This window comes from Crocuta crocuta, unplaced genomic scaffold (assembly GCF_008692635.1).
Source record: "Crocuta crocuta isolate KB4526 unplaced genomic scaffold, BGI_CrCroc_1.0 scaffold83, whole genome shotgun sequence".
In the NCBI taxonomy this organism is placed as follows: domain Eukaryota; kingdom Metazoa; phylum Chordata; class Mammalia; order Carnivora; family Hyaenidae; genus Crocuta; species Crocuta crocuta.
Window position 1 is genome coordinate 4,135,322 of NW_027529638.1, and position 12,792 is coordinate 4,148,113.

Here is a 12,792-nt window from a genome sequence, read left to right on the forward strand (position 1 = left end):
TTGAAATTGTTAGTATGGAAAGATGGTTTGGGGCACGGATATCGTAGCTCTAAAATAGACATATAATGACTTGGAGAAGCCATTAATTTATTCCTTCATTTGTCATACTTACATTACACACCTTGTATCTCTTAGTGTTGTAATGTGCCCTGTGAACACAAGGAAAGTATTCCTTGATCACATTCTGGAGGGGAGGCAGAAAAATACAAGGAATACTTTGGGAACAGATAGATGTATCTCTGACTTAAAAGGAGGGATCAGATGGGGCGCCTGGGTGGCTTAGTCGGTTAAGCGTCCGACTTTCGCTTAGGTCATGATCTCGCGGTTCGTGGGTTCGAGCCCCGCATCGGGCTCTGTGCTGACTGCCAGCTCAGAGCATGGAGCCTGTTTCGGATTCTGTGACTCCCTCTCTCTCTGACCCTCCCCTGCTCACGCTGTCTCTCTCTCTCTCCTAGAAATAAAAATAAATAAATAAATAAATAAATAAATAAATAAATAAAAGGAGGGATCAGCTGAGCTGGTAACTAAAGGAGTTACCTGGGATATGAAAGGACGTAAACTGATTCCAGACAGAGGGAACCAACATGACCAAAATCCCAGAGACACCTGAGAGAGCGTGGTGTGGCTGGAGGATTGCCACGTGTAGCATAACTGCTAGGTTGGGGATGAGGGGTAGCGTGTGGCTATTTGAGGTTGTAAGCAGGGGACGCGAGCTTAAGGTGTGTGTGGACGCAGGCTGGGAAGCACCTACTCTCCCAGTGGCTCATGTCCCTCCACTTTTAAGGAGGAAGGAACATAATCATACTTCCCATGGTCTTCCCTTTCAGTTAATGGAGGTTCCATCCTTGTAGTTGATAAGAACAAAACCGGTAGTATTACTCTTAGCTTTCCTTTCTCTCTCACATAAAACATACAGTCCATTTGAAAATTATTTTCACACTGTCTGTACCGTGCACCCCTGGGTCACTTCAGAATCTTCTTGGAACCACCCCTTACCGCTGCCACAGTTGCATCAGCCAGTTCCATGAAGGCACGGCCCTGCTTTCTGATGGTGGATTTGGATACTGTTTTACCTCTCAGCCTCTTGCCTTGCAGCCTCTCTGATGTAGCGTGGGAGACTCCAGCAGGAACCATTCTGCACAACTTGCTAGGAAGGGGCAGCTAGCCGCCTTGGGCAGGACATAACTGGGTGGGGGGGGGGGCAGATAGGAACTTAGGATGAGCACTTCTTTGTTCCCTGGGACAGATACACTGAAACTCATGTCATAGTACCTTTAGTGGCATCAAACTAGAGAACTCATCCCCAGATTGCCATTTTTCCCTTCCCTGTTTCATAACCTTGGTCTTGTACTCCTGCTTCCTGGGATGACCTTCCCAAATAAACTACCTCTATGCACACAGTTGTCTTGGGTTCTATCTACCTCTATAGTACGTTCAAAGTATATCTTCAATTAGACCACTTCCCATCACCTCCACTACTACCAGCCATCAAGCCACCACCTTAATTACCACAGCAATTTTCTAACTGGCTTGCTACTTTTACTTTTTGCTCTCTATAGTCTGATCACGGGACAGGAAGCGGAGTTAAAGTTTCATCCAACAAGATGCTCTAGGATCTGCCCCCACTTCTTCCCAGACCTCACTTCCTTCTACTGTTTCTGGTGTTGGATAAGCTGATGCTCGCTTCCTCAGGGACTCCAGGGACACTTTCACCTCAGGGCTCTTGCTTGCTCTTGCCTCTGTGTGGAGCACTCTTCCACTCCATAGCTCACTCTCTTCACCTTTCCCTTCTCAAAAATGACTTCTGCACTGATGAATTTTTGACCATCCATTTAAAAATAAGAACCACCCCCCAGCTTATTCTCTCCCCCTTCCCTGCTTTATTTCTCTCCATAGCACCTAGCATAATTAAGATGCTTTCAGGTTTCTTTTGTTTACTCTCTCCTTTCCTCCAGTAACTATAAGCTTTGTCAGGGTAGGGAATTGTGTCTGTTTCTCTCCACTCTTCCATCGTTGGGCCTGCCACAGAGCCTTGGTACCTGGTAGGTGCCCAATAAATAACTGCTGAGTTAAGCAAGTGAATGAATGTGTATTTTAGAAAATGTAATTCTGGCTGCAGTGTAAAGATGGTTGAAGGAAGGTGGGAGTAGAGAAAGAGATAGAAGCTTAGGGCGGGCAACCAGGGAAGAAATGATGAGGGCCACATTTGTCCTCTTTTACCAGCATCAGAGGAGAATTAAGGAAGGATTACAGAAAAATGTAGGAGAGTAAAATGATTGTGTTGTTGATGGATTGGGTATGATGGTCCAGAGAGAGGGAGACCTGTAGGCAGTCTCAGGTTTTTGGCTTTGGTAGCTGGGAGGATCATGGTTATATTCATCAGAGAGCTGCCAAAGATGGAACAGGTGTAGAAAAGAAGGGGACAGGGTGGAGAGGCTTCAGGGAAGAGGGAGAACTTACGATTTAAATATGTTTAGTTTGGTGTATCGGCTAGACTGCTTAGCGTGGAATGAGAGATCCAGGAGTCAGTTGACCATGTAGGACTAGAGCTCAGTGAAGGGAACTTGGGGATCACTAGGGCCTTGAGGTAGTGACCTCACAAAAATAAAAAAAACAAAAAAACATATATTACTCTGTGTTGTTGTACGAGCATAGGAGTTCTTAACTGTTGTCACTGTTTCTTTCCTTGACTATTTTAGAAAGACTTAGGAAGTGAAAACCTTGAAAGAAAGAAAAGGAAAAAATTACCGTTGATTCATTTTTGTTGACACGTTTTGAAAGAATGAAAAAGGCATTTATCTTAGGATGAAGTGTCTGAGTACGTCTGGAGTACAAAGAATTTACATTTAGCTTCTTCTGGCCAGCCTCAGACTCTGTATTTTACTTTCACAGCCATCTTCTTTTATTGAAAACATGTTGAAGTACTTTTTTTCCACCCTTTATTCACCGGAAATGAGTAAGTTCTTCAGTAAAACATCCAGAATACATGTAATAAAAAATGTCTAAATGTTTCAAGTAAGATTTCTGGTATATATTTATCTGTTTAGTAATATAAATTTTAAGTGGTTGTGCTCGTCACCAGTGTTTTTTTAAATGTATTTTGAAACTTAGATTTTTGCCAATAGCTTTTCTACCTCTGGTGATTTTTATTACCTTATTTAGTAGAGAGCCGAGTGTTTTGAACTGGTCTTCAACCTAGAAATTTATTAAACAATTTGATTTCCCAAGGGACCAGCGCTTGGAAAAGATTACTATATACAGATCTCTAGGCCAGTAGAGGGTAGTGGATGGGAAAGACACTGCCCGAGGATATTTATAGAAATGCAAACAAAATCACATTGTCTGATCTGTGATCATCTCACAGTTGGTGAGTGCACCTTAGCTTCGGATGAAATCTTGTTATTTGAATTTAACCCTTGCTATTTAATCTCACATTGACACTTTGCATTACACTAATGAGATGTTAATGATCTCATAGTCTTAGCTTGCATTGGATACTCACCAGGGCACAGAGACATTACGGGCCCTGTTGCTGACAGTAGAGCTTGGGTTCTCACTACATGCATACAATCTACACTTTATTGCCGACAGTGAAATAATAGTTCTTCATTAGCTGGAGGAAATTCTGAGAATCACACTCCAAGGACCCAAACACTTTATATTTAATTAAAAGAACATTTGAGGTGCCTGGATGGCTCAGTCGTTAAGTGTCCGACTCTTGGTTTTGGCCCAGGTCATTATCTCACAGTTTGTGAGTTCAAGCCCTGGGTAGCCTGGGTAGAGCTCTTCCCTGTGCTCAGCACAGAGCTTCCTTGGTATTCTCTGTCTCTGTCTCTCTGCCCTTCCCCTGCTTTCTCTCTCTTCTTCTCCCTCTCCCTCTCTTCCTTTCTCTCAAAAATAAGTAAAGTTAAAAAAACACTTTATATTTACTTACAAGAACCCTGGGTATTAAAGGAAGTTTGGAAAAATAATAATAGCTGTATTGGGGTTCTCTGTAGAAAGAGAAGAAAGCCCCAAGATCTGTAGTCAGCAAGCTGGAGACCCAGTAGAACCAGTGGTATAGTTCCTGTCTGAGCAGGCTTGAGACCTGGAAAGAGCTGATATTTCATTCTGAGTTTTCATGCAGGAAAAACCCAGTGTCTCAGCTTGAAGGCAGGGATAATTCTCTGTTATCTGGGGAAGAGTCAGCTTTTTTGTCCTACTGAGGTCTTCAGTTGATTGGGTGAGGCCCAATGATTTGTATTAGGGAGGACAATCTGCTTTACGCAGTATATCAGTGTAAATGTTAAGCTCATCACAAAACACCCCCTTGGAAATACCAGAATAATGTTTGACCAAATATCTGGGCACCCTGTGACTGTGTCAGGTTGACACATAAAATTAACAATCCCAATAATTTATTTTAAATCTGTTCAAATTCATTTAATCAATAAGCATTTTAATCATAGCTTTTTGGATTCAGCATAAGGTAAGACATTTTGAATATCTAAAATAGAAGCAGGAGGCAGTTAACCATTAATAAGACCAAAATAAAATATTATAATATCAAGACAAGAAACCCGTCTTTTTGATGTTAACGTCCACAAAGACATTTTTTATGTATAGTGAAGCAAACTACGTGGGATTAAAATGGAGTTTCTTATTCTGAACTTTAAATTATTAAACAAATTAAGAAAAGCATATGCTTTTTCTCTTCTCCCTTTTTAAATGTGTTTATTTCACAATATATATTTACTATGAAGTTGGTAGTATAATAATCGTAAAGTCATGAACCTATATAAACTTAATCTTTTAAAACGGTCATTATCTGGTAGATAATCACCAAAAATTCTGCAGCATTTTTTGCCCTCAAGTTGCATTATTTTATTCTTAGATCATAATTGTAAGCCACTGTTTTGTGCTATGTGTTTCTGAATTCCAGCAATGTAAAATGTTTCTGTTTATTGAGCATGGTAGGTAAACAAAATTTTGATTTTATTTTTTATTTGAAAAAGCACAAATGTTCTTACAAACACAATTATTTAACCACAAAGTGTAGCCTATTAAATAGTCCTTACAGGCATGTAAGGACTCTCTTTATCCCTACCTATACCCAGTCCCATGCAAATTTCAGGAAGTGAGAAATACAAGGCAATTGAGGAACCATTTTAAGAACTTGGTAAGTATATTTGAATTATTTTGACATTTTAGAGTCAAATACAAAACAAAAATTATCTGGGGCACCTGGGTGGATCATTCGGTCAAGCATTCAGCTCAGCTCAGGTCATGATCTCTCAGTTTTGTGCATGTTGAGCCTCGCCGTGGGCTCTGTGCTGGTAGTACAGAGCCTATTGGGATTCTCTCCTCTCCTCTCTTTATGCCCATACCCCACTCGTGCTGCCTTTGTCTCTCTTAAAATAGGTAAACTTAAAAAAAACCCATGAAAACTATCTGATTATTTTCAATTAAAAAATAATTTGAACGATTTAATAATTCTGAATTTGTTCATATTGGAAATTACAGAACTAGGGACTCCATTAAAAAGCATACTGATTTTGTCAGCTTAATGTTTATGTCCTATTTTCTCCGAATGTGACTGGTGTGTCTTTTATATATGGTTGCCTAATAATGACAAGGTAGCTACTTTCATAATTCCTAGACTTTTTTTGGAGATACCATTACAGGAAATTATATGTTTATCTCTTTCAGTTGAAGACATAAAAATACTAAGAGAAAAGGGGAAAGAAATCATTGCTGTACATCTGGAAGTAGCAAATGTATTTTTTTCTCTTTTCTAGGTGCTTTTTTTTTAGCCTGATTCACTGGATCAGATGTGGTGGGTTTTGGAGAAGTTTATTCTCAGGGAGTTAATATTTGACTTGCCAGGCCATTTGTATTTCCTAAACTGACCTTGGGAACACTGGCAAATCAGTGATATCTTATGGCCATCTCCCTGCTTTGGCACCTAAGAAATATTTGAGGCTATGGCTTCATCAGGAAAAATCTATCTGTGTGAAAATATTCTCTTGACTGCTGTATGGGGCTGACACAAAATACAACACTTTGGCGAATGCATTCTTTGAAGACTCAAATCCAGTTAAAAAAAATTTTTTTTTTAATTTTATTGAAGAAGGTTTGTGGCACTCTCATAATAGCTGGACCTGCCCTGTTGATTTAGATCAAAATCATTTCCTCATCATCATAACCATTTTACTGTTCAGTGGTGCAGAAACCATTGTGAAGAGTTGGTGAAATGCTTTGGATTGTTCAGGATGAGGATAAAAGTGGAAATATCTCCAAAAGAAGTGATCCTATGGGGAACCTCTTATAAAAGCAAAACTAAAAGTATCTCCACACTAAATTTTTTTTTAAGTTTTCTAATGATGTGGACCATTCCAATAAACATCTAACACAAAACTCAATGTTTACAATCCCATGTAATCTTTCCACATGCTTATTCCATTATGGAGTCTCAATTATTTTCTTTTTTAGCTTTTAGGGAAAGGAAACAACTTCTCTTGATGTTTAATGAATATTTATGAAGTCCTTTGACTAGTAAGGCCTCATTAATATTCACTTTAAAAGAAAAGAGTAAAAAACACCTTCTAAGGCCAAAGCAGAATGTTCTAGCAAGTAGAAAGAAACTCACATTTCTCTTTCATTGTTGTGAACTGTCAAGTCAAAAATGCTCTGCAGATCAACTAAGATTTGTTCCTTAAAAAATGAATCTAGGCAGTAATTTGACTATAGTAGACATGTTTGATTTTTACATGATGACTTTACTTTTGTATTGACTGCTGTCTTGGTGAGTGTGGTTTTGTTTTGTTTTTTGAAGATACTAGGAAATGCTGCTTTTATATGTCACCTAACGTGTAGATCAGATTTTAGAGTCAGTTTTTTTAAAATTTATTTTTATTTTGTTTTTTATTTTATTTATTTTTTTAATGTCTACTTTTGAGAGAGAGAGAGAGAGAGAGAGAGAGAATCTGAAGCAGGCTCCAGGCTCTGAGCTGTCAGCACAGAGTCCAACATGGGTCTTGAACTCACAGACTGTGAGATCATGACCTGAGCCGAAGTCAGACGCTTAACCGACTGAGCCACCCAGGCACCCCCAGAGTCTGATTTTTTGTGTTTAAATTTCAGTTTCCACTATTTCTAGCTTTATGACCTTGAGCAACTTCTCAGTGCTTCAGTTTCTGCTTCGTAATTTGGGGGGAAATGGTGCTACGTGACTCATAAGCTTGTTAGACAAAGCACCTGAGTTAATACGTGAAAAACACTTAGAATTGTGCCTGGCACACTGGTTTTCTTGGCCTTGAGAAAGTTTTCCTTTCACTTTACACTTCTTTGGCCATTCTTAGGGCCTTGGAAAGGTCTTTATTTCCCGCTGGCTGAGGTGGTACAAAAGAATAGTTCGTGAATGAATCACTTCTGATGGGTAGCATTTTAGCTTCCTTTTTGTTTCATTTTTTTCTCCATTCTTCATTCCCAGCACCGCAAGGCTCTGTGTCCTGCCACTTCCAGGTTCCTTGGGCTGCAGTTGTTCTTTTGGTCCAAAGATGACCCACAGAATATAAGAATCCCTTTCAATCACTTTCAAATGCACAGGCTTTCATGAATGAGAAATTCGTAAAGTCAAGCTTTTTGAAGCAAGAGCAATTATACCGTTTTGACCGTTATTCCATATAAATCATTGTTATTTGGTAATGGAAATAAATATGTGGGCATAAAATCAAATAGTGGCTTAGACGTGCCTGTTCGTCATTATTTTTTTAAATTTTAAATGTTTATTTAGTTTTGAGAGAGAGAGAGAAAGAGAGAGAGAATGAGCAGGGAGGGGCAGAGAGAGAGGGAGACAGAATCTAAAGCAGGCTTTAGGCTCTGAGCTGTCACCACAGAGCCCAACGCGGGGCTCTAACTCACAAACTGCAAGATCATGACCTGAACCGAAGTCGGACGCTTAACCGACTGAGCCACCCGGATGCCACTCATCATTATTTTAAATGTGAAATAGAAGTATGTGACCTGAACACACTCTATCTTGTCTGAAATAGAACTATGTGTTGTGATGAGCAGAGAAGTACTAAAGCATCAATCTGTGTATTTTTCTTTTTGTGGGCTTAACACTTGACAGATATAAGCACTGACGTAGAAACCAAACCACGGTAGTTTTATGGATAAATATATCCCTCTAAAGACTATCCCACGTATTCTTAAGTAATTTACCGGCCTACTTTACTCACGATAGGTTGGTCATACATAACATTACATTCGTCTTTGGGAAATACTGCTGTTATTTAACTCAAAACTTATCTTTAAGACGAGCCTCATAAATTTAATAATATTTAGTCATAGTTTCCACTGGAGTTTTTATTGCTTTCACCATCTGCTCTTCTCAGTGTATGCGAGGTGTTAGATCTATTTCACAGCAACTGAGTAAACTTTCACTTCTAATAATTATTTTCTCTTGGAGAAGTGATTGGTAGATTTATGATTTTTGAGAAGATGCTGATGAATCTTCTGTGATTTATCTTCAGTTTTATAGATGCATCATAGGGAGCCTTTATTCTCCCTTGTTATATGTGTATGACCCAGTAGTAGTAATGATCCTGATACTAGATTATAATCCTTTTAACATTTCAAGGCTGTTGTACACTTGGGTATTTACTCCTCATTTTGATTGATGTTAACTTTGCCTTTACAATCTTAGCGATCCAGTCTTCATTTTGGAGTGCAAAGTCTTTAAAAGCTTAGAGAGCACAACTCATTATTTCTATATTTTCCAAGTAGGCACTCTGCACTGGTACTGATGAGAGTGCTTCTTGTCATATGCCGTAATAAGGCTTCTGTCTCTGGCTCAGTGCAGCCCGTAGGTTGCTTATCCCACCCAGCCCCTGTCACAGCCCTGACATCCATTTGCTTTGTAGTGAAGACAGAAGGGCTAATGGGTCGAAGTTGTTAAGTTGCCTAACGCAAAGAGAGAAAGCAGAGGAGACACAGATGTTGAACTGTGAATGCTCGGTGACTATAAAACAGGCTTAATATTTTTTGTGTGTGAATAGCAGAATGTTCAGAAAGCATGCAGAAAGGTTTCCTAAATAGTGTGCAGAAATGAAAATGTTCAGTGAATGGGCTTGTGTCTTCCCAAGAGTCCTACCTTAATTTATAACCCTCATTTCATTGTATATATAGTAAAATTTTGAGATGAACTGATGCTTCATACGGAGGGACAAGCTCATTTCTTGCTCTGCAGGAATCCATTTTGACTTCATTAACAATGTACTCAGGAAAGGTCTGATAGTTAGCTTGCCTTTTAGTCTATGATTATAAGGTTATATTTGCTCATATAAACTACTTTGAAAAGTTATAAAGTCATCTAGTTTTTAAAAAAAAATTTTTAATGTTTATTTATTTCTGAGAGACAGAGAGACAGAGCACGAACAGAAGAGGGGTGGAGACAGACGGAGACACAGAATCTGAAGGAGCCTCCAGGCGCCGAGCTGTCAGCACAGAGCCAAACGCGGGGCTTGAACCCACTAACTATGAGATCATGACCTGAGCAGAAGTCAGACTCTTAACCAACTGAGCCACCCAGGCACCCCTAGTTTTTTTTTAAATATGATTTTATACTTGAAAACTTTCCTTCAAAGCATCACAAAAGTTGAAATCAGAGTTGGATGAATAGATGAGCCAGTTCACATCAAATAAGGAAATTCTTTTTAAAATTTTTTTAAGGTTTTATTATTTTTGAGAGACAGAGAGAGAAACAGCACCAGCGGGGGAGGGGCAGAGAAAGAGAATAGGCTTTAATTAAAAGTAATAGGCTCTAGGCTCTGAGCTATCAGCACAGAGCCCAATGCGGGTAGACCCGACTCTAGACTCTAGACTCTAGAGAACTCGAGAATGATGAGATCATGACCTGAGCCGAAGTTGGACACCCAACTGACTGAGCCACCCAGGTGCCCCAGATAATGAAATTCTCGGTCACAAATTTCAGCTAAGGATAATCTGGAAATTATTCACACTTATATGGAGCAAACCCTGCTTAAGGAACTGTTGTAACCATTTCATGTAGATGAACGAATAAATACCGTTATTATCCTCATTTTACTGATGAGGAAGTGGAGATTCTCAGAGGTAAATTGTGTGAGGTCACACAACTAGTCATATTTCAGTTTGGGCAAATGTAACATAGATGGTGAAGGGGAGGGACACTGTCACAGGCTGGAAGATTAATATGAGCAAAGGTGTGGTGGGATAATGAATAACATGGTGAACATAAGAGTAAGGTATGGATAGGGAGCAGACCATGGGAGGAGATAAAGCTGGGAAGATAGGTTGGGTCAATTCATGAAGAACCTTGAGTGCCTTCTTAAGAACTTTAGAACCATTGACCACTTTTTGCTTAGCTTTTTGGTTTTGCAAGTTCATGCATGTGTGTTGTTATTTTTAGAAGGCAGCAGTGCAAATAATGGATTATAGAAGTGGGAAAGAGATCAGAGAGTACTGCAGTAGTACTGATTAGGGGCAGGGATAAAGGGGATGGAAAGGAGGGGCTCCAGCCAATAGCTGGTATTTTGCCATAAGGGGACATGGCAGAAATAGGAATACACACAGCTGCTGATGGTGATGATTACTAATCCTCTGCTCCTCCTCCTCATTATTATGAATTAGTATCTTTATTATTGAATGATTTGATTTAAGTCTTTATGAGGAGTAGTGAAAAATCTCAGCTTCACCTGAAGACTTTAATTCTAAACCTTAGACATTTATAAAAATGGAAATAATTTACCTGCCTTGCTGGTAAGAATGTTATGAAAGCTCTTGGAACAGTGTTTCATCTCTGGTAAGTACTCAGTAAATAATAGTGGTATTTCTTTCACTTATTAATTATTTCTGCCATTTTTTTATTTGCGCAGAGCATACAAAGCACATTATGATTGCCTTTGCAGACAGTAAGGGGCTAATTGGCAGCCATTTTCTACAGTTTTTAGATTGTCTTCATACATTGTAAAGTGAGCATCCATATTACATGTATATTCTTTTAACTCTCTTCCTGTTAGTGTCCAGTGAAGTTATATAACTGGCTTTGCATGATTCTCTGTCAGTGGAAGAGCTGGATTAAATGTGGGCCAGTCTTAAAACTTCATTAACACTTGACGTGGATGTTATAGAATGCATAGGTGTGTGATTTCTGGATCTGTTTAACACATGCATATGTTCAGGTGAGCATCTTGGAAAGTTTAAGATGTTATGGAGATACAAAATATCTTTAGAAAGTAGTAGCTAATATTACTTAGCAGTTAGTAATAACATGTAAATTGAATGTGGCATACCTCCACTATTTTAAAGATATTTTAAAGATACATTTTATGGAAAGTACTCTGAGGGAAAGTTCCTATGACATGCTGAACAACCCTAACTATGAGTAAGTAAATATTGGTATACTTCATGTGATGCATAGTTTTCTGTAGAGTCGTTTCTTTCAACAGCACCGTGTTTACTTATCAGTACTATCAGGAGCCATGGTAATGCAATTTCCACATGTCTTTTCTTCTAAATAGTGAAATCCTTTTATAAAACAAATTAGAAGGTGGCTAAAATTGACTCCAAATTGGAAGTATGAATTAGTACTAGTAGTTATTATCAGTAATGAATACCAGTAGCTCTTTGAGCATCCTTTAGAAAACAGACGTAGGTGTTTTTAAGACTAATTCTTAACTAGTGTATACCTTTAAATTGGTGGTGGATTCTGGTAATGGCTTTACACCTTATATAATTGGAGTGAAAGGTGTATCCTTTCTGTATTCCAAACCTCACAGTCTTTTCTGTCATGTTTCAAGCCTGGATTTCCATAAAATGAAATGAACTAACATTTATTGGGCATTTACTCTGTCTCAGTCACTGGCCTTTTGTGCTAAGTGCTTGATATATAGTACTTCATTTAATCTTACCAACAGTCATGTGAGAAGAACGCAGACATAGAGCTACTTAGTAGAGCTGGGCATGGACTCCCTGGAGTCTTGTGCTCCCTTCCGTAAATGCTACCCAGGTTACACTGGAATTAGAGACAACGTTCAGAACCTTCCTTTCAAACCCACATTCCAGTGTTATACTCCTCATTAACCTAAAATATAACTTAATTGAATTGGCTCTGTCAAAGTCTGCGTTTGAGTTTTAAAATTTTATGGCTAGGGAGCAGAAGGAGTGTCAGAAAAATTCAGCTGCATTTTTGCATTTTGTTTTGGATTTTACCAAATAGCAATCACAGTAGCGTGCGTGCACGCATACACACACACACACACACACACACACACACACACCCCTGAGATAACATCATAATTATAAATATATATGAGATAATTGTGTTTGTATACTCTCTCATATTAGGTGATCCTTCAAACTTCTGTGATAGAGTAGTTTTCTCCACACCCGATCCACAGAATTTATTGCATGCCTGAGAGGAGCCGCACTCTATACCAGCTGGTGAGGGTGTGATTAACCAATGAGATATAACTCCTACTCTTAAACAGTTTATATTCTGGAGAGAATATTCTAAACATTTCACCTGAGTGTGAAATGATAGCACATTTCAGACCTCGTACTGGAAGATACTTTGAGAGTGTCTCCATATACTGTTTGTAGGCAAGGGGGAAAAGGTTCTGCTAAGTATATCCCTTCTTTAAAATCTTTATATAACATAAAATTTGACTTACTTTTCTTAATTCAGAATTGGCTGCTTTCTGCAGCAATAAAGGGAAACTGATCTGTGTTTGGAAATCAGACTTAAACTGAGTTCAAATCAACACATAA